Raw genomic sequence first — 26541 nt, 5'->3', positions numbered from 1 at the left:
GGCCTAGTAATGGACAGCCCCTCAGGCAGTATTTGAGTTGTTTGGTTTCCAGGGAGAAACCGAGTGCTGTTTTCGCCCATGGTAGGGATCAGCTCAAGGTTGTTAGACCTTTTAAGGTGAGCTTTTAGGCTCTGATACCACTTGTTGGTCCCTTGTTTAGTTGCAAGTATAGTTCCAAGGGGGGGGGGGTTAGGAACTATTTAAACTTTTTTTGCAATTTAGGCAGACTTTTTTTTCTAAAGAAAAAGATTTGAACAGCGGCGCTGAGTAAACAATAAGATACTGGCTTAGTCAATAGGTGACTAGGTCAGTTTCTTAGCTTGAGTCAGGAAATAGCACTTAGAGTCTATTCCTGAGCTCAGACGTTCAACGCGCACAACTCAACTTGACCTCTTTACTTGGTCAGTTTTGATTATTTAAAGCAAGCAATATAAATAAGGAGTTAATGTAAGAAATACTTCACTCAGCAGATTTATCCAGGTTCGGCTTCTTCTAAGCCTACGTCCTGTCCCCGGAACACGTTCCGAGATTTCAAATACTCTACTGAGCTCTTTAAAGGTAGAGCCTCAAACCTTTTACAATATCAGCAATTGAGTATGACAAGAGTACCTTCCTCTATACTTCTACTCAATCCTAATCTCTCGCTGAGTACTTAAAACCGAGTACTCAGCCTCTCCTTTCTATCTCTAGAAATGATAAGTGTTTTGTCCTAATACAAAGATGTGCTAAGACACTTTAGACAATTTACAATCACTCTAGACTTTTACACAGATATTAGAAATGTAGTGTAAGAATTTGCTTTGCTTCTTACTTGCAGAACTTGTAGAGATTTGGTCAGCGTAATGGCTTGATCAAGTTCTGTATATAGTGAAGCTTGTGATGGCACTATTTATAGAGACGTCTGGGTCATCGGTCATTTCGAATTTCGAAATAACCGTTGGAGGGAAACGGCTATGTGTCGTTGTCATCCTGACTTGTACAGAGCTCTCGGCCAATCACAATCGTGTATCTTCTGTCCTCGGTCAGCTCAGCAGATGGTCTCTCCTTTTATGGTAAAGTCAACTGGACAGCATACTGTGTCGTCTGAACTTTGCCAAAAGAGGAAACACTTTGTCTGGAAGTTTTCCTTTGCCAGCTGCTGTCTTGTACGCTTTGTCGAGACTACTCAGCAGCTTCATTGTGAAGTTGTTCCTGAAGGTCTTCTAGATCCTTCCGTTTGCTGAGTTGCGTTTTGTTCAAAACGGCAACGTCTTGACATACGCGAGCCGAGTGTACTGAGTTGTTTGACTTGGGCCTTGGCTTCCGTATTGGTCTTGGGCCTTCCAATCCTTATGACTTATAACATTTATACTCAACATTGAACAAACACATTAGTAGAATAAATCAAAGCATTTAAACTTAGTGTGTTTAGAATATGTATTTTAATTTATACTTAAACAATTTTGTCAAATCAAAATTATGTGGAAGGGTGTTTCAACACATATCCCTCATTCAGTTAGATAATTCAGAAAATCATCTGAAAGATATTCACCACCTCGATCGGATCGAAGTATCTTTATTTTCTTTCCCAATTGATTTTCTACTTCATTCTTGAAGCATTTGAATTTCTCAAAAGCTTCGGACTTGTGCTTCATCAAGTAAACATAACCATATCTGGTATAGTCGTCTATGAAGCTTATGAAGTATCTGAATCCTCCTCTTGCTTGGACTGACATAGGACCGCATACATCTGAATGTATTAATCCTAGAGTGTCTGATACACGCTCACCTTTATTGCTAAAGGGTGTCTTTATCATTTTACCTTTTAAACATGCTTCGCATGTTTCCAATGATTCAGAATCAATTGAATCTATAAGCCCATCTTGATGTAGCTTTAAGCATGCGTCTTTTGTTTATATGGCCTAAACGACAATGCCACAACTAAGTTGAATTATCTAGCTTATGTCCTTTGGTATCAATCGCGAATATAGAAATTTTGTCATCTAGCACATAAATCCCATTTTGTGATATTCCTGAAAAATAGAAAATCCCATCTCTATAAAACTCGCAATGTTTGTCTTTTATTGAAATATGAAAACCGTCGTCAACAAGACGGTAATAGAAATAATGTTTCTGGACATTTCTGGAACATACAAACAGTTCCCTAATTCTATTACAAGCCCAGAGGGCAAACTCAAAGCATAATCTCCAACAGCGAGGGCGGCAACTCTTGCTCCATTTCCTACTCGCAAGTTTATGCTCCCCTTCTTCAATTCCTTAGTTCGATTTAGTTCCTACATATTCGTACAAATATGAGATCCACATCCGGTATCAAGTACCCAAGATTCAGACTGTGAAATTGTATTTATTTCAATATAAAACATACCAGATGTTGAAGCACCGTCTTTTCCCTTCTTGAGAGAGGCTAGGTACTCCTTGCAGTTCCTTCTCCAATGCCCGTCTTTACCACAGAAGTGGCACTCTCCTTTGGGCTTCTTCACTTCCTTTCCCTTAGCTCTAGTGGGCATGACCCTCTTGCCTTTCTTGGAATGTTTAGGATTGGGAAAATTCCCCTTTCTCTTCTTTGATCCCTCTATGACAAGAGCCGGTATTGCCTTGTCTTTCTTCATATTGGGCTCAACTGTCTTGAGCATGTTTGCAAGCTCTTCAAGAGAGGTTTGCAAGTCATTCATTTGGTAGTTCATGATGAACTGTGAATAACTCTCTGGGAGAGATTGAAGAATTAAGTCTACACTTAGTTCGTTATCCATCGCGAATCCAATATTAGAAAGCTTGGTAATATAGCCAATCATCTTGACACAATGTGTCATCACAGATGTGCCCTCTTGCATCCTGCAACGATATAACAATTTTGATATCTCGTAGCGTTCGCACCTAGTCTGTTTCCCAAACAACTCCTTTAGGTGCATGATGATGGAATAGGCATCCATTTCCTCATATTGCCTTTGCAATTCCGGTGTCATCGATGCAAGTATGATGCATCCTGCATGATCGTCATCAGCCTTGTGCTTCTGGTAAGCATCAATCTCTTCGATGGGAGCATCATCCGCCGGGTTAGGGGGTATCGGTGTATCAAGTACATACCCTATCTTATCGAACTTCAAAACGATTTTGAGGTTGCGATACCAGTCGGTGAAGTTTGAACCGTTCAACTTGTTATCGGTAAGTATATTTTGCAGATTGGTTTTAGTCATGATTTTAGGAGTGTTTTAATTTAACCTAAGAGTGAGAAAGAGTAAACGTATGTTATTCATTTGCCTTAAAGTACATCAATCTAAAATTATAGGTCTTTTAATTCATTTTAAATTGCTCCCACTATTTTGCCAAATTAATAGCCCTCCATATTAATTCGAAGAATTTCACAAATCCTTTAGTGAGCTAGGATCCTAACTCCTGAGATTTCACCTTGAGTTTACTCAACAAGCTAGTCTCATTTGTTAGGTAGATTCATGCAATCAATCACATCAATAATGTGATTCCTAGGTTATTGGGTTACTAACCACATTAGTAACTAATATGCTATTCATATTAATCCCAACCATATTGGCCATTAGTTTATGATAACATGAGTTTACCCATCCAATTACCATAATCTAATTTAAGTATTACCCCATATTCATGAAAAACGATTTTTCAATAATTCAGGTGTTACCATAAGACCCCCGAGCTTGAGTTTACTCAACAACCCAAGGGCCCCTAGTACTGCCGGCTGAATTATAATATTAGGGAGGGGCAACCGATTTTAATAACTTGCTTATTTACTTAACTTTTAATTAGTGAGGGATTTTTATTTTAAGTCTCATAATCTAACCTAGTCTTGATTTGCTTTAGCATACATCAGACACATACATTGGTGTTATGGACATATTATCTAAATTATTCCGTTGAGCCAGAAACGGAATAAAAGGCCAAACCTAAGGAAATACTAACTATTACATATTTCTCTTTAGGTCCTCCGTCTTCTCCATGGCGCCTTGAAATTACATATTAATTTCTATACTACTAAAGAAAACTTCAATTAACTTGAAGGGAATTAGATGAGAGGAGAAATTACAATAGATAGTAGATAGGCAGGACTCGCATGCCCTATTTCAAAAATACCAAAAGACTAAATAGAGGGTCCAAATATGTCCATAACTCCAAACATACATAGACTCAATTAAATAAATTTAATTGGTTGATTACATAAAATATTTATGTAATATTTAGGTTAATCGCATTAACTTATCAAATCAACTTTCATCCAATTTTAATTCTATCAGTTTCGTATCTTCTATATTAAATCTAATTAAATGTATCAATTACATATTAGATTAATACAACTATACAAAACCTTATTTATGCATATCCCGGTTATTTTGATTTTAATTCATTTAATACTTTTGATTTACAAATAGGTAAAAACAAACTTTTAAATAAATTTTCATTCGATAATCAAAACAGAAAACTATTAATTTCTGAAACTTATATATATAAATATATTTAAAACGGTTTTAAAACAAATAGGATTTTACTCGTGTTGGGCCCGCAAAAGGGGCCGAGACCTAAACACGCTGCTGCCGTTTGGCAGCAGCGCCGCGGCTGGCCGCCGCTGCCTTACGGCAGCGATGTCCAGTCGCAAAACGGTTGCTGCCGCGAGGCAGCAACCGTGAACAGTAGTTCGGGTTGCTGCCTCGCAGCGCAACCCGGACTACTGTTCCGTTTTTTTAAATATAAATATATATATATCAGTATTAAAACGGTTTTAAAACGATTTTCAGAAAATAGGAAAACCTTTCAAAGATTTTCTGTTTTATCTTTAGAATTAATAAAACTAACTTTTATCAATCTAACTATAAAACTAATAGATTTTGTCACAATGATTATCAACCAAAATAATTAGGAATATATGCATAATCTATTTTAATTAACAATTAATTAAAACTTATTTATCTTTAAAGTTAATCAATCAAAACAGTTTCGTTAATTAACCTAACTATAAATATTTATTCAATCTGATTGAAAAAACCTTTTAATTTTCATATATGAAATAACGGATTTAACGTAGGCTCTGATACCACTGTAGGAAAATAGGCTAACGTTTGGCAGCGGAAATATAAAAATTTTAACCTTTTTCCATTAACCCAAGATCCATTAATCGTTATTTCATATAAAGAGGGATAGAAGGAAATACCTTTCGAAGTTCTATCTACCATTGCAATCGAAGTGCCCACAAACTCTTACTCCGAGTTCCCGAGCACAAGACAAAAACACAATTCAAAATTAAGTTAGAACTCAACCGTGTAAAAACAATTAAGAATAGATTGTCTCTAATTAATCAACACAAGATCAATGAATAAGAGAAAGAGATGAAATTCGATCGAATCGGAAGGAAGCAGTGAATGATCTCGTCCTCAACAAGGGGGGTCAAAATTCTCTCTCTTCGGTAGACTAGGGCTTGGCCGAAATTCTCATATAAGGGGGTATATATACTCTCTTGTATCTAAACCCTAGTTAGATAGAATTAGGTTACTGAATAAGAATTTAATTCTGAATAAAATTCTTATTAGTTATTATCTATAATTATATCTAAATATAAAGATAATAATAATAACCTTACAGGATAATAATAGAAGCAATTTAATCTCATTAAGCCTCCTAACTTATTTATCATGTAATTAATTTAATTCACAATCATAATCTAATTAGAATTGTTAAAATCAAATTAATTATTTATGTATTTTACATACATAAAATCGCCCCCCCCCCCCCTTATGTACTGGGCCTTAGTGGACTCAGTTGGGCTTCCATCAATTAATTAACATCTGTTTCTCTTTTGGGCTCCAAGTCTTATGTGTGACCCATTATGTTCTTATTGCTTCTAGCCGTATGCAACTATTAAATTAATTTTCTCAGAATTATATTTAATCTTTGCATAACGGAATGAGTACGCGAAATGTGATTAGCAAATCCGAAACATTCCCCCAGAGCTATAAAAAGACATGTTGATTCTGTCGTTGACCTTTCCGTATTAGTTACAGTATAATTCGACCCTTTATCAACTACATCCTTGAACTGAATCTTATGACTATGGATAATGTCAAGTCACATATAGCGAGACGTTCGTTTTACTTGTACAGGCCGAGTTAACTCCAATTAGATAGGTTAAGTGAAATCTGTATTTCAAGTCTTAAGTTATCACCTTGCAAGGATTTAGAGTCAAGTCTTCCACAAGCGATCCTTGGACGTATCTCCCATTTATCGGGAGTGACAAATGCTCAATCCAATGTATAACTATCCTGCAATTACTTCCTGTGATACCCAACGTCTGCCATTCACATCCCAGAGTCATCTCTGTTATGGATCGTGTTACAACAAGATCAAAGCATCACATTCCATAATCCATAATCACTAATTAACATTCATTTGAGTCTTAGGATTACTTATACCTATTAATACCAATGAGATGAACAGGTGAAAAGGATGAATATACCCATCCTGTTATCTCAAGTTGGGCCGCCAATCCTAATGAACTCTCTTTCATCGGATCCATGCAACCATCCAGATATCTGCATATCTGAAGCTTGTGAGATCAGCTCTTTGTCTCGACAGAAGACATTGTTACATGCAAGTCTCAGCAGTGATATGTCAATCCTATTTCTAAACATATTACTTGACTTGGGGTGGTTTTAAGTTTATTAGTTTATTATAAAGTTTCGTCTCACTTCATGCTTGTATGAACACTTTATAATCACTTTAAACAAACTTAGGGATTTCCTTTTATTAGACTTATTTAGTTCTTAAAAGAGGTTGCCTTTATATAGTTATGAAACCATATCTTATTAAAACAAATGGCATAAAGAACACTTCATTTATATTTAGTTCATATCCTAGAACAATTGTCTATATGACACTAAACCCCAACAGAGGGGAGGAAGATTCACCTGGTTCTTTGGGATGAGGTTTGTCAACCTAAGAACATGGGGGGTCTGGGGATTAGGAAAGCTAGAGATAATAATAAAGTGTTATTAATGAAACTTCTGTGGAGAATGTGGCAACTTCCGTCAGCTCTTTGGGTTCAATTATTATGCGGTAAATATAGAAAGGATAAGGTCTTTGGGGGGCCTAAGGAGAGAGTGGTTAATTGTTCCTTTCTTTGGAAAGGCCTTAGTGCTGTGTTTTCTGAATTTTGCTGCGGGATTGGGTGGAATGTGGGTAATGGTAATTCTATTAGCTTCTGGAATGATATATGGATTGGTAAAAAGCCTTTATTAGAGGTTTGTGTGTCTTTACCGCCTTTAGATATTCAGAACTGGAGGATTGCGGATGTGGTGGATTCTGAGGGTGATTGGATTTGGTCGAGGTTTGATTCTTACCTCAGTCTGGATTCGCTCCTGAGAATTAGGGGAGTTAAGATTAGTAGCGAGGAGGAAGATAAGGATAAGTACTGTTGGTCTTTGACAAACAACGGGGTTTTTTCTTGTAAATATGCTTTCGAGGCTTTTAATCATGGTTTGGTTTCTTCGTACCCTGAGTTGTGGAAGACGATTTGGGCCTTAAAAGTGCCTTACCGTATCAGGAGTTTCCTGTGGCTAGGTGTTAAAAATAGATTGCTTACTAATTCTGATAGGAAAAGGAGGCATTTGGTGGAGTCTGGAGCGTGTAGTAGATGCAGAGGGTATGAAGAAACCTTGTGCCATGCTCTCAGAGACTGTGAGAGGAGTAAAGAGGTGTGGAAAAGAGTTCTTCCTATTAAGGTGCTATCTACTTTTTTATCCCATTATGATCTTGACTGGTTTATGGATGGTGTTAGTGGGAAGCTATTGGCTGATCTAAAGCATGGTGTTCTCTTATTTGTGGTGGTCTGTCATCAGATTTGGAAATGGAGGAATGAGGAGATTTTTGGAGGTGTTACGGTCATTATTCCTAATGTTTATGACTTATTCTCCAAAAAGATTTGCACTTTTGTTGAAGGCTTCAAAGAGGATTCCTTAGCTAGGGCTATTCAGAGGAAAGAGGTCCATCTCTTAGGCTAGTGTAGGCCTAGTGAAGGCGTGGTTAAGTTAAACTCTGATGGCTTTTGTCTAAAGGACGGGAGAATTGCTGCTGGAGGAGTCCTAAGAGATAATGGTGGTGGTTGGGTTTCTGGTTTCTCTCAGAATTTGGGAATGGGTTCTTCCTTTTCTGCAGAGCTTTGGGGGATTTTTTCAGGCCTTAGGCTTGCTAAAAATCTAGGGGTGAAGAATCTTCTTGTGGAGTCTGACAACCTCGAAGCTATCAGAATGATCTCGGAGAATAATGCTATTTGCTTAAATAGCCAAAATTTGATCAAATGGATTAGAAGGATTTGTTCTTCCTTTGATTCTTTTAGCTTTAGCCATATTTATCGGGAGCAAAATCGGGTGACAGACCGTCTCGCGGCTGAAGGTCATGTCAGGATGTTGGGGCTCTCAATCTTTTCTTCTCCTCCAGATTTCATTTCGTCTCTTATCTTAGATGACATGGTGGGAGTCAGTTTTCCCAGGCTGATCCCGGGTTAGGCGTTTTTGTTGTTGTTTTTTCTTTCCTTTCCTACTAAAAAAAATAAAAAATAAAAGAAACAATAACATAATTAAAGAAAATCATACTTCGACTCGATGTGTGCACAAATTTTTTTTATGTCGTAACAGTTGCTCTGCATCCATTCCCAAAGTATCTTTATCGAGAATTTCAAAATCTTTTTGTTTCATTTGTTGTTCCTGAATCCGAAGAAAATTAATAACTTGTTGCACTAAATCTTGGTTTGTTTTAACTTTTTGCAATTGTATTTCTTTATAGAATTCCTCATCTATATTTTGAGAAGATTCACTCACTTTTTTTCCCTTTTGACGCTCTCTTAGCCGCTTTTTGGTCTATTGGACGTTGAGGAAACGATTGTACATCATTGCCACTTTCACTTGCCGAACTGTATTGTCCTGATGCAGAAAGTTTTGTTCTCTTCGAGGAATTTCCATCATATTTTTTTTCTTTAAAAGCGAGCCATTTAGTTTCGTTTTTCATTATTTCCCAACAATGAACAAATGAAAATTTGGAGCCATACCTTCGAAGGTAGAGTAATTCGGCCTTCTCAATAATTTGTGCATCGGAATGGCCGTTTGGTTTCAAATGAACAATCTCGGCGTAACACCCAATAAAATCAGAGATTGTTTTACTAATTTTGTAAAATTTAACAGAAGCCGTATTTTGTTTTGGTAAAGAAGGACCTTCCGGGTTGTGCATGTTGAATTGATTTGTGATTCGCTTCCAAAAATCACCGAGTCGTTGATCCGTACCAACAACTTCATCGTTTGCAATTGATAACCAAGTATTGCATAAAAAATTTCAAGTGTAGTATTCCACTTGAACCTCGGTGCTGAACCGGCCACTAGTTGTGCCTGAGTTTCAGTTACCTCAATGACTTCATCGTTTGCAATTTGAACTGGCCCAGAATGCTCCATTCGTGTATTTTCATTAGTAAAATGGACACGGGGGTAGTTATGGAAGTTTGGTGGATATTACATATAAGGGTAGTATTGGAGGTTCGGTGGATATTGCATATACGGATCATAAAAAGGTCGTGGTGTAGGCCTAACCGGAGAATTTTGTGTTTCGGGAGACTGCGTGTTTAGAACTTGAGAATAATATTGGCTAGAATTATCTTGATTATTCTCCATTTAAAAATAAAACGTAATTAGAATTGAGATAGAATAAGAAAAAATGTTGTAGTGAAAAATAAAAAATTGTATTGTATTTATGGTGTTTTTTTTACAACTTTACCATTTGAAAATTACAAGTTTTGAAATATGAAAATTTATTACCGTTGTGTTTATTACCGTTTGAAAGCAATTGTAGATTTTTTTAATAAAATATTAATATTGTTTGAGTTTTATAAATTTAGAAAATAAAAAAAAATTGTGAAAATTGGGTTGTCAATCAAAAGAAAAGAGAGAGTGGTCGGTAATGTCTGACAAAAGTTTGTTATTATAATTGGTAACTTACCAATTGGAGTAACATTATGTCTAGTGGTTAGTAATTACTAACTTTACAAAGTAACAACCTAATAAGAACCACTAAGGATACTCTAATAAAGTATATCTAAAAAGTTGTTTGGAAATTTAATTTCTCTATCTTGAACCAAAACGTTGATTAATAATTTTAGTTTGTCCAAAAAGTTGCTCGGTCAAGTAGCAAAAGGTTGTTGTATCAAGTAGCCTGCAAGAAATAACAAAAAAAAATAACAATAAAATTGAGTCAATCATAAAAAATCCCATTATAAGGTACGCAAATGCTTCACAAGTTAAAATTAGTGATCCAAAGTAATGAAGAGAAAAGACATTGCAGAACTGGGCTACAAACAAAACATTATTGAGTTTCCAGTGTAACAATTAAATGGAGCTCCAACTTTGATGTTAAATGCGAAAGTATTATTGTGATACAAAAGATTGCATCTTAAGAATGCCAGATAAAATTTCACATTCTATGCGGTATTACATAGTTAAACCAAGATAATCCATTGACTTCCTGGGAAGTAATGTTCAAACAAACTTGGAAAATAATACAAATAATAGTAACTCCAATACTATAAAGTTCTAGGCAAATGACAACTAAGCAACCAGATCAATCAACTATTAATAATGAAGTCCCTTAAATCTTCAAGGTGATTATTTAGTTGAAAGTTCTTGGCTTTCTAATAGAAATTCATGGCATCAATCCCTACCTTCCATATTCTTCCTGGATTTTTCTTATATACTTTCTGGAATTCTAATAGAAATTCTGTTTCTTTTCCGTTTCCAATACCATTTCCTAGATATATATTTTTTTAAAATAACTTTTCCCAATAAATATCCCAAAATTGAAAAAAAAACACATCAGGGACCCAATTCCTAAATTGAATATTCTTTTTAGGCCAAAAAAATAGTAGAAATTAGGAAAAAAAAGGGAATTAGAACACTAGTGGCTATAAATTTAAATAGTTAAATATTCAATTAAAAAAAAACTTTCCTTCATATTCCATAAAGATCCTCTTTTATCTTCTATGTAAATCCATGTAGAAAAGACTCATTTATAACCCCTAAAACACTTGGAAAGTAAAATTGAAAACACAACAGAGGTATTTAACTGATACTTTTTAGGGAAAATTACAAAACTAGGTCAAATGGGAGGCCCATTTACATATTTAACCCATTTACTCAACCTATTACATATCTAGACTCATTTTGTGTGACTTTCCCTTAATACCCCCAATATTTACGCGCGGCTCGCCCCATCCCGTCTGACTTCGCATATTCCATACTATGCGAAGTCTGCGAAGTAAATGTTTGGGTTTGCTTGGTGAATTTAGTTCGCATATGCGAAGCCTGGATGTGTTTTGAAGCTAATTCGCGAAGTGGTATATAACAAAAAAGGGCAAACAACAACGGATTCTAACATTAAAAACATAACATTATCAAAATTTACAACAAAATTGCCGCAATAACAACATTAAAATCACAACAACAACAAAAATTACAACAAGATTGCCACAATAAACTCCTAACAAATCACTTCATAATACATAGGCTACTATTCACTAAGATTGCCATAATAAACTCCTAACAAATCACTTCATTATACATAGGCTACTTTTCACTACAGATGGATGGATGTCTCACGACACATAGGCGCTTATTAACCACTGAGGAATGGACATGTTCCACGGTGTAGACTTTTATTTACAACTGATGGTTGGAAGTCCAGGCATTTTTGAATGGATGTCTCTCATGGCACCCTAACACACCAGCTTCCAGGAATGAATATTACGTATTCAACCACCTTCAGAAAAATTTAATCGTGTTAGTCAGAAAAAATGAAGATTTGGCTTCGCGAAACGATGATTCGCTAAGTATGCGAACATAAATGTGCAAGGAAGATGGTGATTTTACTTAGCGAAACAATTATTTCGCGACATCCGCGAGGAGGAATGTGACGCTCTGACTTCGCGAAAGAATGATTTCGCGGAGTCTGCGAGGAAAAATGTGACGCTCTGATTTCGCGAAACGATGATTTTGCGGAGTCTGCGAGAGAAATTTATCGAATTACCTCGCAAACTTCGTGTAATCAGCGTTTCGCGAAGTGAAATCGAAAAATTTCTCCCCGAAGACCTCGCGATAACCGCATATGCTAAGTGGATTTATGGGGAAAACGCAGAAAAAAACAGTATATACTTACATTTTTTGATGAACCCAATATGATAAACTGAGAAAAACGATGAAAATAACGTAGAACCACCATTTCTTCGAACGAGCAGGAAATGGAAGATGAAGAACCATGACTTCGTTTTCTAGGATTAGGAAGTTGCAGAATCAAGAGATGAAGAGAGGAAGAAGAGAAATTCATTGTGATTTGGAGAAATGAAGCAGATTTCGTGCAATTTAAAGGAAGATAGGAAGATCAAAAGTCTTAGAATCATTAATGGAGGAGCTGCTACCGTTTCGCGCAACCAAGGAGAAGAGGGGAGAGAACGTTCGCGTAAGGGAGGAAGTGGGAAGGTTAGGGGTATTAAGGGAAAGTCACACAAAATGAGTCTAGATATGTAGTAGGTTGAGTAAATGGGTTAAATATGTAAATGAGTCTCCCATTTAACCTAGTTTTGTAATTTTCCCTACTTTTTATTAACAGAAGAAATAGATTTGAAAGGTAGGCTCACATTGATAATTACACACTGAAAAAAAGACAGTGCAGATTCTAGAAACAGAACTGGTATCCAGTTCTGGAACTGGATAGCAGTTCTGTTTCGAACCAAGTCCGTCCATGTTATCCACTACACAAGGTTATTCAATTCCATTTGATTCAAGACAAAATGGAGCAGGGTTTTCAACCTACGACCGAACTTAAGGACTCACCGCCATGGTTTGATTGTTTTCCTCATCTGATATGTTTTCACTTTTCTAAAATTAAAAGTCTAGATGTTTGATTACAGATAAATAGAGGTCATCATCATTTTTCAAGTCACCAAGAAATTAAAACGTGATAATAAATTTGATAACTAAATATGAACATAGACTACAAGCACACAATTCTTCCAAATTATTCAATGTTGACTTTAGAGTTGGTATTCAAGGAATGAAAATAACTTCGAGGCCAAGCGTTTTTAAGCAAAGCCCATTTAGCATGGTCTATAAACAGGTCTAGTGAGAAAGGAGAAATGAGAAAAAGATGGTCTATAAAGAACAAAATGTGTTCAAGAAGAGAAGGGGCTACAAGCTTGAACCATGAACATCATACAAAGAATAAGGATATAAGTATGAGTTTGAAAGGCAAATAGAAATGGATAAAAACCATCATATCCTATATACATAAAGGGACCTAGATAACTAGAGCAATGTTCTACTAAAAACCAGCATATCATATATACAGAACTAGAGCAAGGTTCTACTAAATGGGATCACATGTCATGATGCTTCTCGTATATAGATACATACTATGCATAAGAATCCAAATTTACCTGATTCATTTCTCCTTTTAGTTTATTTGTCATGTCTGCATTTGCATTTGGATCATTAGTGAAGTATTCCACTTGTTGGCTCAAAACCCTTGAAAACTCATCATTCATGGCATAAGATGGGCTGAATGAACAACATAGCCATAAGTTCTCACAAATCTCTTATGGATCTCTTCATGGAATGCTCATGACATATACCTAAACAAATATGGATTCTTCACTTGATACACAATAATTGATATTGGTAATGGCTTAACCAATGAACCAAAATGTTCCTCTATGTTGGCTCCAATTTTCTATATGCAATAACAAAACATATAGAGAGGAAATAAGCACTAAATAAACTCTGTTTTTCCAAAAAAGACACATCTGCTTAATAAGTTGCCACTTCTTATGATGAAGGGACCTACATAAAGTGATAATCCAGAACTAGAGCAAGGTTCTACTAAATGGGATCACATGTCACGATGCTTATCATATATAAATACAGACTATGTATAAGAATCCAAATTTACTTGATTCATTTCTCCTTTTAGTCTGTTTATCATGTCTGCATTTCGATCATTAGTGAAGTTTTCCATTTGTTGGGTCAAAACCGTTGAAAATTCCATAAGTTCTCACAAATCTCTGATAGATCTCTTCAAGGACAAGGTTCCTCAGGTAAAATTTCACACAGGATATAACTCTAGAATGCTCATGACATAGACCTAAACAAATATGGATTCTTAACCTGATAGGCTATAATTGATATTGGTAATGGCTTAACCAGAGAACCAAAAGGTTCCACTATGTTGGCTCCAATTTTCTATATGCAGTAACAAAACATTACAGATAGAAAAATAAGTCAAAGGAAAATAAGTGGTAAGTCAATGGAAAATGAAGGAAGAAATAAGGGAAAATGTTTTACCATTTTCAAAAGGATAAAACATTTTCCCCAAAACATACATGTATAGAGAAAAATGAGAAAAACTTTAAAAAATGTAAAAATACAAAAATATGAAACACAAAAAAACATGACTAACGTGAAAACGTTACAAAACACGAGAATATGAAAAAAAACCCGCAAAAAATATGAAAAAGTGAACAAACGTGAAAAACACAAAAAACGCAAAAAAAAGTAAACAATTGAAAAAGCACAAAACATGAAGAACGCGAAAAGGTGAGAAAACACGAATTATAAAAAAACGTAAAAAACGCAAAAAAATACTAAAACACAAAAACACGATAATAAGTGGAAAACGCGATAAACATGAAAAGACAAAAAATGCAAACAAAACACGAAAACGTGAAAAATACAAAAAACATGAAAAAAACGTGAATAACATGAAAAAGTAACAAAACGTGAAAAATAAAAAAAACGCGAAAAAAAAGAAAACGGGAAAAAGAGAAAAACCGAAAAACTAAATGTGAAAACACGAAAAAATGAAGAAAAAATGCAAAAAAAAAAAACAATAGTGTTAATAACACGGGAAAACGTACAAAAAAATGTCGAAATGTGAGAATGTGAAAAAACGTTTTTCGTGTTTTTAACATTATTTTTTTTTCACATTTTCGTGTTTTTCTACTTTTTTTCCATGTTTCCATGTTTTTAATATTTTTTTACTTTTCGTGATTTTCGCATTTTTCCACTTTTTATGTTTTTAACAAATTTTCACGTTTTTTTTTGTGTTTTTTCACGTTTTTAGTGGGTGGAAAATATTTTCTAGTGTTGTAGCCAAATACCGAAAAATATTTTCTAGTGTTGTTGCTAAACACAGGAAAATTCTTTATTTTCCTGCACAATATTTTCTCTGCATCAAATTTTCTAAAACACAATATTTTCCCTCAAATAAACGGGGCCTAAATTTAACAAAAAAATATTTTGCTTACTAATAATATAGTGATTGCATTTAGCCTTATTATAGGTATAAAGAATATACTTTTAATAAGTGTATTTTACATCCTTATTAAATTTTGCTTATTAATAGTCATTTTTTTTTTGTAGTGGACTTAATGTTTATAGTAAAAATATTATAGTTTTATCATCGTCAAATGTTCTATTATTATTATATGACATGTAATTTACAACATCAGAAGCGGTGTATCATTCCCAATCCTGTCAAACATTATAATCTCATTATTATTATGATTTGCGAAAATAGACTAAAATATAGATTTTGTAAATTATCTCAAATATAATATCTAAGTAAACATTATTTGACTAAAAATTGACTTACACCATTTTTACATATATGAAAATTAGAGTTTTATTTGACTAAAATTTGTTAATACTGTAAAACTTAAATTTTTACAACGGTTTAGACATTTTTGCCTCTCAAACGGATACCAATACGCCGTAGTGCCTACGGTGTGTTTAAGAAATGTTGTAATTGACACTATTGACATTTTAGTACACGTATCTATGGTATGTTGTATTGATAGTGTTGGTATTGTGGTATTGGCCATGATATTCTAAGTTTTCTCTACTTTTGAGCTAGACGTAGTTTAGACTCAAAAGCTTTTATCTTAACATGACATAAGCAAGTATTATTTGCACAGAAACAAAACAAATCTTAATGAGTTAGAAAATTTTTGTTTTTAAAAAAGTTCATTCCTCTATATAGGCCATTCTAGCAAATTAGTTTTTTTCCAAAATATAAGCAATTCTTAGATCCAAAGAACTTTTAGTTTAGTTTTTTTGTTCAAATATTAAGTTTTTTTTTTTGTATTGGTATATGTGTTTTTAATATTTTAATGCTTATTCCCCAATAGTATTAAGTATTGAATTAAATATTTTAATGGATAAATATTTTTGTATAGTATTTATGACTATTGTATAGTATTTTTGTATTTATAACTATTGAATAGGAAGACATTTATAACTATTGTATAGTATTTTTGTATAGTATTTATAACTATTTGCTTATTCCCCAAATAAAATGTCTCCATGCTCAATGGCTAGCATGGAGCAGGGAGACATTTTATTTGCTATTATCTGCCACCACCTTTGGAAGTGGAGAAACGAGGAGATCTTTGGTGAGAAGACTGTTTTTATTCAGAACTTACCCGAGTTCTTCTCTAAAAAGCTCCTTACCATTACGGGGAGCTTCAAAGGGGACCCCCTTGCCAATTCTACCCAGAATAAAGAGGTTCAACTCGTTGGGTGGTGTAGACCGAAGGATGGGGTGGTTAAGTTGAACACGGATGGCTCTTGTCTCAACAATGGAAAGATCGCGGCTGGAGGCGTGCTCAGGGACGCGGGAGGTGCCTGGTTGTCTGGATTCACCCATAACCTGGGTTTGGGCTCATCATTTTCAGCAGAACTTTGGGGTATTATTTCTAGAGTCAAGCTTGCCAGAAAGCTGGGTATTAAAAGGTTTGCTGTGGAGTCTGATAATATGGAGGCTATTAGTATGATCTCTAATAATCATGCTTTTTGTCTTAGTAGCCAGAACCTTATCAAAGCAATAAGAAGTCTTGGCTCCTCCTTTGAGTCCTTAGAGTTCAGCCACATCTACAGAGAACAAAATCGAATTGCGGATCGCTTGGCGGCGGCTGGGCATGAGGGGATGTTAGGTGTTTCCACCCTTTCTGATCCTCCTATCTATCTTTCTTCTCTCCTTTTAGAGGACATAGTTGGGGTTAGCTTTCCTAGGCTGATCCCAGGTTAGCTTTTGTCTCGGTGTTGGTTTGTTTTCTTTCCTGTTTCTACCAAAAAAAAAATAACTATTGAATAAATTATTGTGTTGGATAAATTATTAATTAAATATTTTTGTATAATATTTATAACTATTGAAAAATTATTAATTAAAAAAAACATTTTTGTAATATTAATACGAATAGAAAATAGTAAATCGTTACATAAAGTTGAAAATCACATAACATATTAAGATAATCAATTATTTAGGTTGGTAACTCAGAAACTTTGCTATATATGCTCCACCAGGTCGTGCTTGAGATTGATATGGCTTGTTCTACTACGTAGCTGTAAATCCTGTGCGAGAAAAGTTACAAAATCTGCACACGTTTTTCTTGCATGTTTTCAATACTGGATGGTTCAAATACCTATGGAGGATATGTTCTGGAGTAGAGGTGTCTCTCTCTAAAAGCTTTCAATCTCTTTCTCTTTCCATTTTTCTCTCTCTCTCTTTCCATTTCGCTCTCTAACTTTTCTCTCTATCATTCTTTCTTTTGAGAGTACACTAGAAATACTAGTTCCATCGGGCTTAAATCCTTCTAAATGCATATTTTGAAACATGACAATTGCCTCCAAATGGTATCCACTATGATTAAACCCTGAAATCATATCATTCCAAGAAACAAAATTTAGCTCCACGCCACTATCGTTCCTTTTAGAAATTAATTGCCTTATCTCTTTTACACAACCCCTTCGTGTATAGGCAGCAAGCAAAGCACTGTAAGCAACAACATTTGGTTGAGGCAGTCCATCAAATACCCATTGGGCGTCCTTAGTCAGCCGCTTCATAGAGATGGGAGAGGGTTTGTCAGCCCAGACAGAATGGAGGCCTTGGTATCCATCAGGTTAGAGAATCAAACTTGGCTTTTCTCGTAAAGTTAAGTTGGCGGTTATTAACAGAGACTTTAGTCCTTTGGGTGCGTGTGATCAAAGGGCTTTTCTCGCGGGATAAAACGGGCTTGGAAATGTTTAAGAATAGTGGAACCAATAGTTATGTCTCGCGGTGTCTGAAAGTGGGAGCAAAGGTCCTCGAGAAGGATTTGAGCAAACTTGTGCGAACGGGTTTGGATTCACTCTTCTGGCTGGATGTGTGGATGGATGAGAGCCGATTAATTGAGAAAGTGGTGAGCCCCATCCCGCATTCAGAGATAAACTGGCGAGTCAGAGACTACTGGTGCAACACGGGAGGCTGGGATTGGCAACGATTGCAGAATCTCCTCCTACAGACAAGCCTCATGCAAATGACGTCTTATGTGCTATTTGATGATGCGAAAGAAGACGATGGCTGGTTCTGGCGTCTGTCTGAGTCCATGTTTTTCACTATTAAATCTGCGTATACCAGCATTACAGCAGGGGCGGATAGGAGCCAGCCAAGCGTTAACAATCTAGCATGGGAAGACATTTGGCGGTTGAAAACTACAGAACGAATAAAGAGCTTTATTTGGTTAGTTCAGAACCAAGCAATCTTGGCCAATGAGAATCGGGTTAAGCATCACCTAAGCTCTAACCCTGTTGCCCGTCTTGTCAAGAGGTTGAAACAATTTTACACGCTTTGCGTGATTGTGTGGAAGCCCAACAGATTTGGAGGCGAAGCTTTTATAATGGAGACATCAGGAGTTGGCTTTTCAGAAATATAAAAGCATAGGTCAGTTGGAGAAACATTCATTGGCCTACTCTATTTGTAACAGCTTGTTGGAGGATATGGCGCTGGAGAAACGAGGTAATTTTCGCTTCATCTAGGCGAGAGCTCACAAGCAAAATTGACTTTGTAATCACTCAGGTGAAAGAGTACATATCGAGTGTTTCGAATCTGGACGGGAGTGCCACTCAGAACAAGGAAATTCGCATAGCTTGGCATCCACCGAATGGGAACTGGATTAAGGTGAACTGTGATGGCGCCAGTAAAGGGAACCCCGGTTTGGCTGCGGCAGGCGGTCTATTGCGGGATGAGAATGGAGACTGGGTAATTAGCTTTGTTTGTAAGCTGAGGTACTGTAAAACGAGCCTTGCAGAACTCTGGGGGCTCTATTATGGGCTTGTAATGGCCTGGAGCAGTGGTGCTAGGAAAGTTATAATTGAATTAGACTCACTTAGTGTTGTCCGAGCTGTAACGGAACAGGATGTATCGAATCATCGTTTTTTTTATCATTGAGAAGTGCAAACGGATGTTAAAACAAGATTGGGATGTCAAAGTGACTCATATCTTTAGAGAAGATAACAGAGCCGCGGATTGGATGACGACTTTCGCAGGAACTTTTCCCTTAGGTCATCACGAGTGTGATAGGCCGCTTGCAGGCCTCCGTGACATCCTTCTGGCTGACCAAAATGGGGCGAGTATCCCTCGGCTAGTTAGAATTTAGTTTCTTCGTTTTTTTTTTCTGTTTCTGGTGTTTGTTTTTTGGGCCTTTCAGCCTTCCTCTTCTACCAAAAAAATGAGTGACATTATACCAACACATGTTTATATATAAGTCACACTTCTTATTTTATCTCTACTTATTTCAAGCAACATTATTTATTTAATATTAAATTACTATCATCAACTAAACATTTAAATTTTTACATGGAAACAATTAAATCAACTTACAAAAAAATAATTCTAAATATATTCTTATTTTTTATACATCACAAATAAAATATATCTTTATACTTTAATATATCAATTCTAACCCTAATTCATAAATTCTAATTCCAAAAAATATATCTTAAATCCTTAATTTATAAATTATAATCTTTAAAATATACTAGAATGATTTTCTTAATTTTACATAATTCAAATTATTATTTAATGTAATTGTAAATAATTTTTAAAAATGGTATTTCCATGTAAATTTCCCAAAATTTAATTTAAGAAAATACGATTTTATCAATGGACTGAACTTTTGTAGTTGGGAACATGAGTGGATCGGGCTTGGGGCTTGTAGGAGTTAGAACTGAGCTACATTGAATAAAAGCCCAACAATTTCTCTTGTTGATGCGTCGCCACAGTAAAACCCTACTCACTGTTCTATAATAGAAATGGCTACTCACTGCTTTCTTTGCTCGCCGCAAGTCTCTATCTTCTCTGTCTTTTGTATCGCTTTTTCTTTCTGTTTTGCGATGTTAATTGTTTATTTGCGTAAGAGAAGATCGCAGTGATGACTCAGGAAATTCAAGCTCAACAGACCGGAATGCAGGCTTCTCTTTTCATAGAGAACTTTGCGTGTCGATATTCCCGCTGACCTGAGTGATCTTCTCTTCCGCTTTCTGTTAATTTTTATCTTCTGATTTGATGTTTTTTTAAATATTGGTGGAATACTATGGATTTTGGGGGAAATTGAGGTTGCGATGAGGATTTACAGCTCCCTCTTCTGATTTAAGTTGAGGAAATCCGCTGGCAGAATCGAACCTATAATTTTTTAGCCACCACTGAGTAATCTCCTTCCCCATTTCCAAATTATAATCTACTTTGTAGTCTCGCTCATTGGAAGTTGATTCGTTCGAATAACTAGTTAGATTGTTAGGTGAAACCTTGTTTTTTTGGTTTTGATATGTGGTGAAATTGGGGGTTTCTATGAGGATTAACAGATCCTACGTTTCATTTGTTATATTTTTTCCTGTTCTTATTATATTCAAGCATTTTGGATGGGGATGAAGCAAACAAAACATAATCCAACACTTGATCTGAGACTTAATTGTCAAGTGATGTTAACTGTTTTTTCTTCTGAATCGGCTTAGAGATATGCTGCTTCAACTTCAACTTAGATATTTGTAGTATTTGTAGAATAGACTGAGGTTTGTCACTTGATTTTCTGCTTGTCTATTTGTCATTGATGCCCATGCGCCTCTGTTGAATACTTGTGCATTATTGTCTAAAACCCTAGGCAGATTTTTACATATTTCGACAAAATGGTCTTCTTGAAACCTGTAGGCTCTGAATTTAGATGTGAACCTATTCCATTGCCATTTAGTTTGACATGTAGTTACAAATTTGAGTTTTGTGCAACCTAATTGACTGTCAAATGATGAAGCTTGGAAAATCTTAGGACACCTTCCTACACAGCTTCTATGCTGTGAATGAGAATAAAATTTCCATTCTGATGATGATAATCATGCTTCAACTTCACAAATGTTGTTTGTATTTTCTTGTTTAGATTGCAATGATGACATACAAAATTCAAGCTCAACAGACCGGATTGCAAGCCTTTTCTCACTGATAAGTTTGTATGTCGAAATCATATTGTAATGAGCGATCTGCTCCTTGTCATCTAGTGTTGTGACTTTCTTTTTGAGAATTTTGCAACTGAGAACTGCTTGAATTGAGCAGATGATGAAACCAATTTTGATTTTCAAATATGCTGATCATCCATGAGGCTTTGAAATCGAGCTTTTTAAAACTGATGCTCTTTTATTTTTTAAATACTTTGGTTAATTATCTGACGGGGAATTTCACCAAGAAATCCTTTACTTTAATTTGGAGCAAACGACAATTCAATGTTTGCATAATCCAATGAAAAACGTCAGAAATAAATGCCCCCAATGTGTTGAGGTGTTTTCCTCCGCGGAAAGGGCAGGTCTCATATTCCATCGCCTTGTGTAGCAGCGTCGCCGCCATTACAATATGGGAATAGCCATGAGACATACATTTGTTCTATTTTTTTTTTTTTTTTTTAATTTTATCTATATGATGCCGGTGATGAGATCAGTACACCAAGTTAACCATCTTTCGGGACTGAATGGCCTTCAAAGCCTTGCTGTCATTCCTGCAAATCTGAGGCATTTGTGGTTAATATTTACTGTGAACAATCTCACTCTTCCTTTCAATAAAAAAAGAATTGTACAAAAACAGTGTTTTAGAATTTTTTTTGTGGACTTCAATTTCGTAGTGTAATATTTTCAAAGTTTATTAAGTTCATCTCCATTGAACCAAAAAAAAAAAGTTGATCTCCATCCATTTATTCTATTTTATATAGTTTAATTTTATTTCTCTATTACAATCAATCTCGCTCTTCCTTTTCAATAAAAAAAATTGCACAAAAACAGTGTTTTAGAATTTTTTTTAGGACTTCAATATTTTAGTGTAATATTTTCAAAGTTTTTTAAGTTCTTATTCTATTTTATATAATATAATATAATTTTATTTCTCTATTTTATTTTTAAAACATAGAGTTTATATTAAAATTTCTACAACTAGCTATTCTATTTATAACACCAAAAAATATAAGAAAAAATAAAATAATAATTTTTAACCCACAATATTTTACAATTATTTTATTAATTTTTAACATAATTTTTATGTTGAGTCAATTTTTTTAGGGTTAAGGTGCAAAAATACCCCTAACGTTTTGGGCCAGGAGTAATTTTACCCCTAACGTCTAAAATGGTGCAATTTTACCCCTAACGTTGGAAGCCAAGCAATTTTACCCATAACGTTAATAAATTGGGCTAATTTGAGAAATAATTTATCAAATTGTCTTCTCGATTATGAATCTTGTTATCTACACTTCATACGTTTGTTATTTTATCAGTAATAAATCACAAACATTCGTTGGGATGTGAAAATAAATAAATAAATAAAAAATATATTGTTTTTTTTGTACGGATTAGACAAAAAAAATACAAAAAATCCATCGAATTTATAAATATTAATCTTAAATTTTATTATTAAATTATAAAAAACATGAAATCTTTTTTTCAGAATGAATTATTATGCAATTGGTGAAGAATAACGAATAAAAATATCTGTGTTTTATAATAGTGTTTGAAATTGATCCAATTTATCAACGTTAGAGGTAAAATTGCTATTGGCTTCCAACGTTAGGGGTAAAATTGTTCCTGACCCATAACGTTAGTGGTATTTTTGCACCTTAACCCATTTTTTTAGTTAAATGATGTTTTGCTAATTTTTAAAATTACATCTTAACGATAATTTTGGATAGGAATGGAAAAGATCATTGTTTCTGATGTTGTAAATTATGTCATATAATAATAGAATATATGACGATGATGAAACTATGATACTTTTATTATAAATATTAAGCCAAGATGGGTATGAGGCTACCATGTATTTGATACTAACGATAATTAAGCGCTAATTTTTACTGTTAATGGTTGGTATCATTTGGGCTATAAGATCATTATAAGTGGATACGAGGGATATTAGTCTTCAAATCAAAAGAAATGGGTAGGCTATTGGGTATATCAGACTAGTTTAGGATCTTATTAACTTCAATTTGGATGTGGTAGGTTAGGTTTTGATGCATTTATTCTCGCTTTAATATATTCGACTAAGTGCATCAAAACTTAGTCTATCAAATTCAAGCTGACCCAAAGAAGGTTCTAAGACTATTTTGATTATCTAATAGTCTATTCACTTGTTCTGATTTGGAGACCAATGTCCCTCCTATCCACAGATAATGACCGCATGATTTAGATGATTATAACCATTAGCAATGAAAATTAGCGTTTAATTACTGTTAGTATGAGAGATACGGTAGTCTCTCATGATTGGTCCATCTTGACTGTATGTATATATAACATCAGAAATGGTGTGCCGTTTTCATTCCTGTCGAACATTATATCTCCTCAATATCTTTTAATTATCGTTAGTATCTTTATTATTTTTTATTATGTATCATTGTTAAAATATTAAATACATTCTCTAATTACCTTTTAATTTCATTGCAGATTGAGTATGCAAAAAAAACTATTTGTTTAAGATAACAATGATAAGAATTTCAAATTTGATCATGTGTGGGATATGTTAAAGGATTTTGAAAAATTTATAGAAAATGAATCAATTTGAAAACATTAGGTTGTAAAGAAGCACTTTGCATTGCATGTTTCATCAGGATCTAAGAATCTGTCTTTTTGAGATCTCCGAATCGGAATCCCTAGATTGTCTTCTTTTTTTATTAAACTCGAGCGATAATTTTTCAGTTGGAAACTCTTTTGAACGATCTATTGAGATTAAAAAAATTAAGCGGAAATTGAAAAGAAATACAAACGTGAGTTAAGTTAAAAATATAATAAAAGAGAATATTGCTAAAATCTTTAAGTTATTAAAGGGTACATTGTAGTGGAAAAAGAGAAATTTCAACTTCAAAAGAAAAAAGTTGACTAACGAGAACATCGTTTAACCATACAAGAAAATAATATTAATGCAAGATCCAAATTCAATCCCGAATCCAATTTTACATACTCATCCACAAAGTAAAAATGATATTTATACAAGAAAATTGACATCAACGCAAATATTTCATCATAACCACCACTTTCCTCATCTGATTTTAAATTTTCTAGATTTTTCAACAATTTTGTTGAAAGTGGAAATGATTTAGCATAATGGTACTATTTTTTTAAAATTTTAATAAATTATTGTCAATAAAAAAATTAAGGCCCCTCAATTCATACCATTAGAGACAATAATTCAATAGGGACCCCATAACTTTTCTGCTTTTAGCGGAAAATGATAGATGGAATGTTCAATGTACTGAGTGAAGACCATACATCAGGAGGTACACACGAAACGTCGATCAATATTTCTTTTATTTTCTTCCAGAGTCGGTAGTTAGGGATATTTACAAAGTTACTTCTTTAGTGTTTGAGAGTGGTTGAAGAATTATAAATTAGTCCTCCAATCCAACCACTAAGAGCAACTCTAGTGGTCATATTTTGGACCACTTTGTAATTTTTAGGGAGTCTCCAACCAGTAGAGGGGGAGGCTGGAGACTCCCTAAATCCTAGCAGGTCGCTCAATCCAGCGACCTGCTTAGAAAAAAATGCTTCATCATATGTTAAGAACAAAATTTGGAAATTATGATACACTTGCATGTGCTGTGAAGGAAAAAGTGGGAGCGTGGGTATCAATTCTGTAAAATGACGCGTTAAACTTTGAAAAAAAAAAGAAAGTAGCCGACAAACCTGCAGTGGCACATGTTGTTAATATTTTAATTGAAAATTAGTTGTGAACCAATTTAATACTATATTCAAAATTGGTTGATGAACCAATTTAATACTATATTTTTTTTTCAGGTTTCATATATATATAAAACAGAACGGTAATATTTTGAATTCAATTTTTTTTTATACATAATTTGATATCAACGGTAACATAACGGCAATATTTTATTTATACTATAAAACATCTCATTTAACCCATAAAAATCACATTCAATCTAAAAACCATCTTCTACTCTTAATATATTTTTATACAATGGATTCCAATGATGAATACAGTCAATATTATTCTTACGTTCCAAATTCTCAAAACGTAGTGAATCCAAATTCCCAAAACCCGACCCCAACTACTTATAATTCTCAAAGTTCTCCAATCCGACCTATTCCATGTAATTTTCAATATGATCCTAATATGTTATATGCTTCGAGTCCTCCCATTCACTATAATCACGACGGTTACTTCCCTCTTGTGAATGCAGCAGGTAATCAGCCAATGATGTCGAGATATTATCTAACTGATGGTATCTATCCCGAATAAGCTGCTTTTGTGAAAAGCTTTCCAAATGCTAATGATCCGAAATGAATATGTTACAAACAAAGGCATGAGAGCGCACAGAAAGATGTTGAACGAGCATCCGGGGTACTTCAAGCATGATTTGCAATAGTACGTGGACCAGCACGTACTTGGCATAAAAAAAACTCCACGATATTATGGATACTTGTGTAATATTATATAACATGATTGTTGAAAATGAGAGGCACACTTACTCAAGAAACTTTCCAACTGAGAAATTTTCTGAACTCATAGTTTCTGATGACATTCAACATGGGCCTGTTCCGGATTTTGCTGCTTATCTCGCAAGGGATTTACAAATCCGCGATAGAAACATACACGATCAACTAAAATTGGATCTAGTTGAGCACATTTGGGAACGTTTCAGAATCACCGACATTACTACTTGAACGTCGGAAAATTTTACTTTTTCAATCATGTTTTCCTTTTAATTTAATGCATTTACCTTGTTCGTTTTTTTCAAATGTATGTTTCCTTAATGTAATGCACTTTTGTTAATTACTAAAATCGATTAAAATTCGGAGAAAATAAATTATATTTACCAATTAATTTTTAAATCCAATTAAATAAATTATTCAAATTATATAAATTTATTCGATTAATATTAAATATTATATAACGTGTGGGACTCGTGATTGTGACTAACCACTAGAGAGGATTTTTTTTGGAGTTGTTTTGTTGAGAGGGTTGTTAGAAATTGGTGAGGTGGAGTTGTTGGAGTGTGTGCAACCCTTTAACCAATAGAGTTGCTCTAAGAGCATCTTAACTGGTTGGAGGATTTTGAATCCTCTAACCATGTCACATCACTCTAAAAAAATACTCTCTAATAAAATACACTTCCAGTAAAAAAATTACACTTTATTGGTTGAACAATTTTAC

The 26541-nt window shown here is 34.5% G+C and overlaps 7 non-coding genes across 7 annotated transcripts; all 7 read left to right on the top strand.

The window, feature by feature from the left end:
- Nucleotides 1-20277: 20277 nt before the first annotated feature.
- On the top strand, nt 20278-20382 carry LOC136216274 (small nucleolar RNA Z107/R87). Its single transcript, XR_010683269.1, has one exon. It is a non-coding gene; the product is annotated as a small nucleolar RNA Z107/R87 (small nucleolar RNA).
- An 85-nt stretch (nt 20383-20467) lies between these two features.
- LOC136215832 (small nucleolar RNA R30/Z108) lies at nt 20468-20566 on the top strand. Its single transcript, XR_010682834.1, has one exon. It is a non-coding gene; the product is annotated as a small nucleolar RNA R30/Z108 (small nucleolar RNA).
- Nucleotides 20567-20771: 205 nt separating this feature from the next.
- On the top strand, nt 20772-20863 carry LOC136216287 (small nucleolar RNA snoR31). The gene has a single exon (XR_010683283.1). It is a non-coding gene; the product is annotated as a small nucleolar RNA snoR31 (small nucleolar RNA).
- A 280-nt stretch (nt 20864-21143) lies between these two features.
- Nucleotides 21144-21237, top strand: LOC136216268 (small nucleolar RNA snoR31/Z110/Z27). The gene has a single exon (XR_010683261.1). It is a non-coding gene; the product is annotated as a small nucleolar RNA snoR31/Z110/Z27 (small nucleolar RNA).
- A 45-nt stretch (nt 21238-21282) lies between these two features.
- On the top strand, nt 21283-21384 carry LOC136216277 (small nucleolar RNA Z107/R87). The gene has a single exon (XR_010683272.1). It is a non-coding gene; the product is annotated as a small nucleolar RNA Z107/R87 (small nucleolar RNA).
- A 66-nt stretch (nt 21385-21450) lies between these two features.
- On the top strand, nt 21451-21536 carry LOC136215833 (small nucleolar RNA SNORD36). The gene has a single exon (XR_010682835.1). It is a non-coding gene; the product is annotated as a small nucleolar RNA SNORD36 (small nucleolar RNA).
- Nucleotides 21537-21816: 280 nt separating this feature from the next.
- On the top strand, nt 21817-21909 carry LOC136215838 (small nucleolar RNA SNORD96 family). The gene has a single exon (XR_010682842.1). It is a non-coding gene; the product is annotated as a small nucleolar RNA SNORD96 family (small nucleolar RNA).
- The last annotated feature ends 4632 nt before the right edge of the window (nt 21910-26541 follow it).

Source organism: Euphorbia lathyris, chromosome 1, assembly GCF_963576675.1.
Source record: "Euphorbia lathyris chromosome 1, ddEupLath1.1, whole genome shotgun sequence".
NCBI lineage: Eukaryota > Viridiplantae > Streptophyta > Magnoliopsida > Malpighiales > Euphorbiaceae > Euphorbia > Euphorbia lathyris.
Note: the sequence above shows the minus strand (reverse complement) of the source record. Positions and strands in the feature narration are given on the sequence as shown.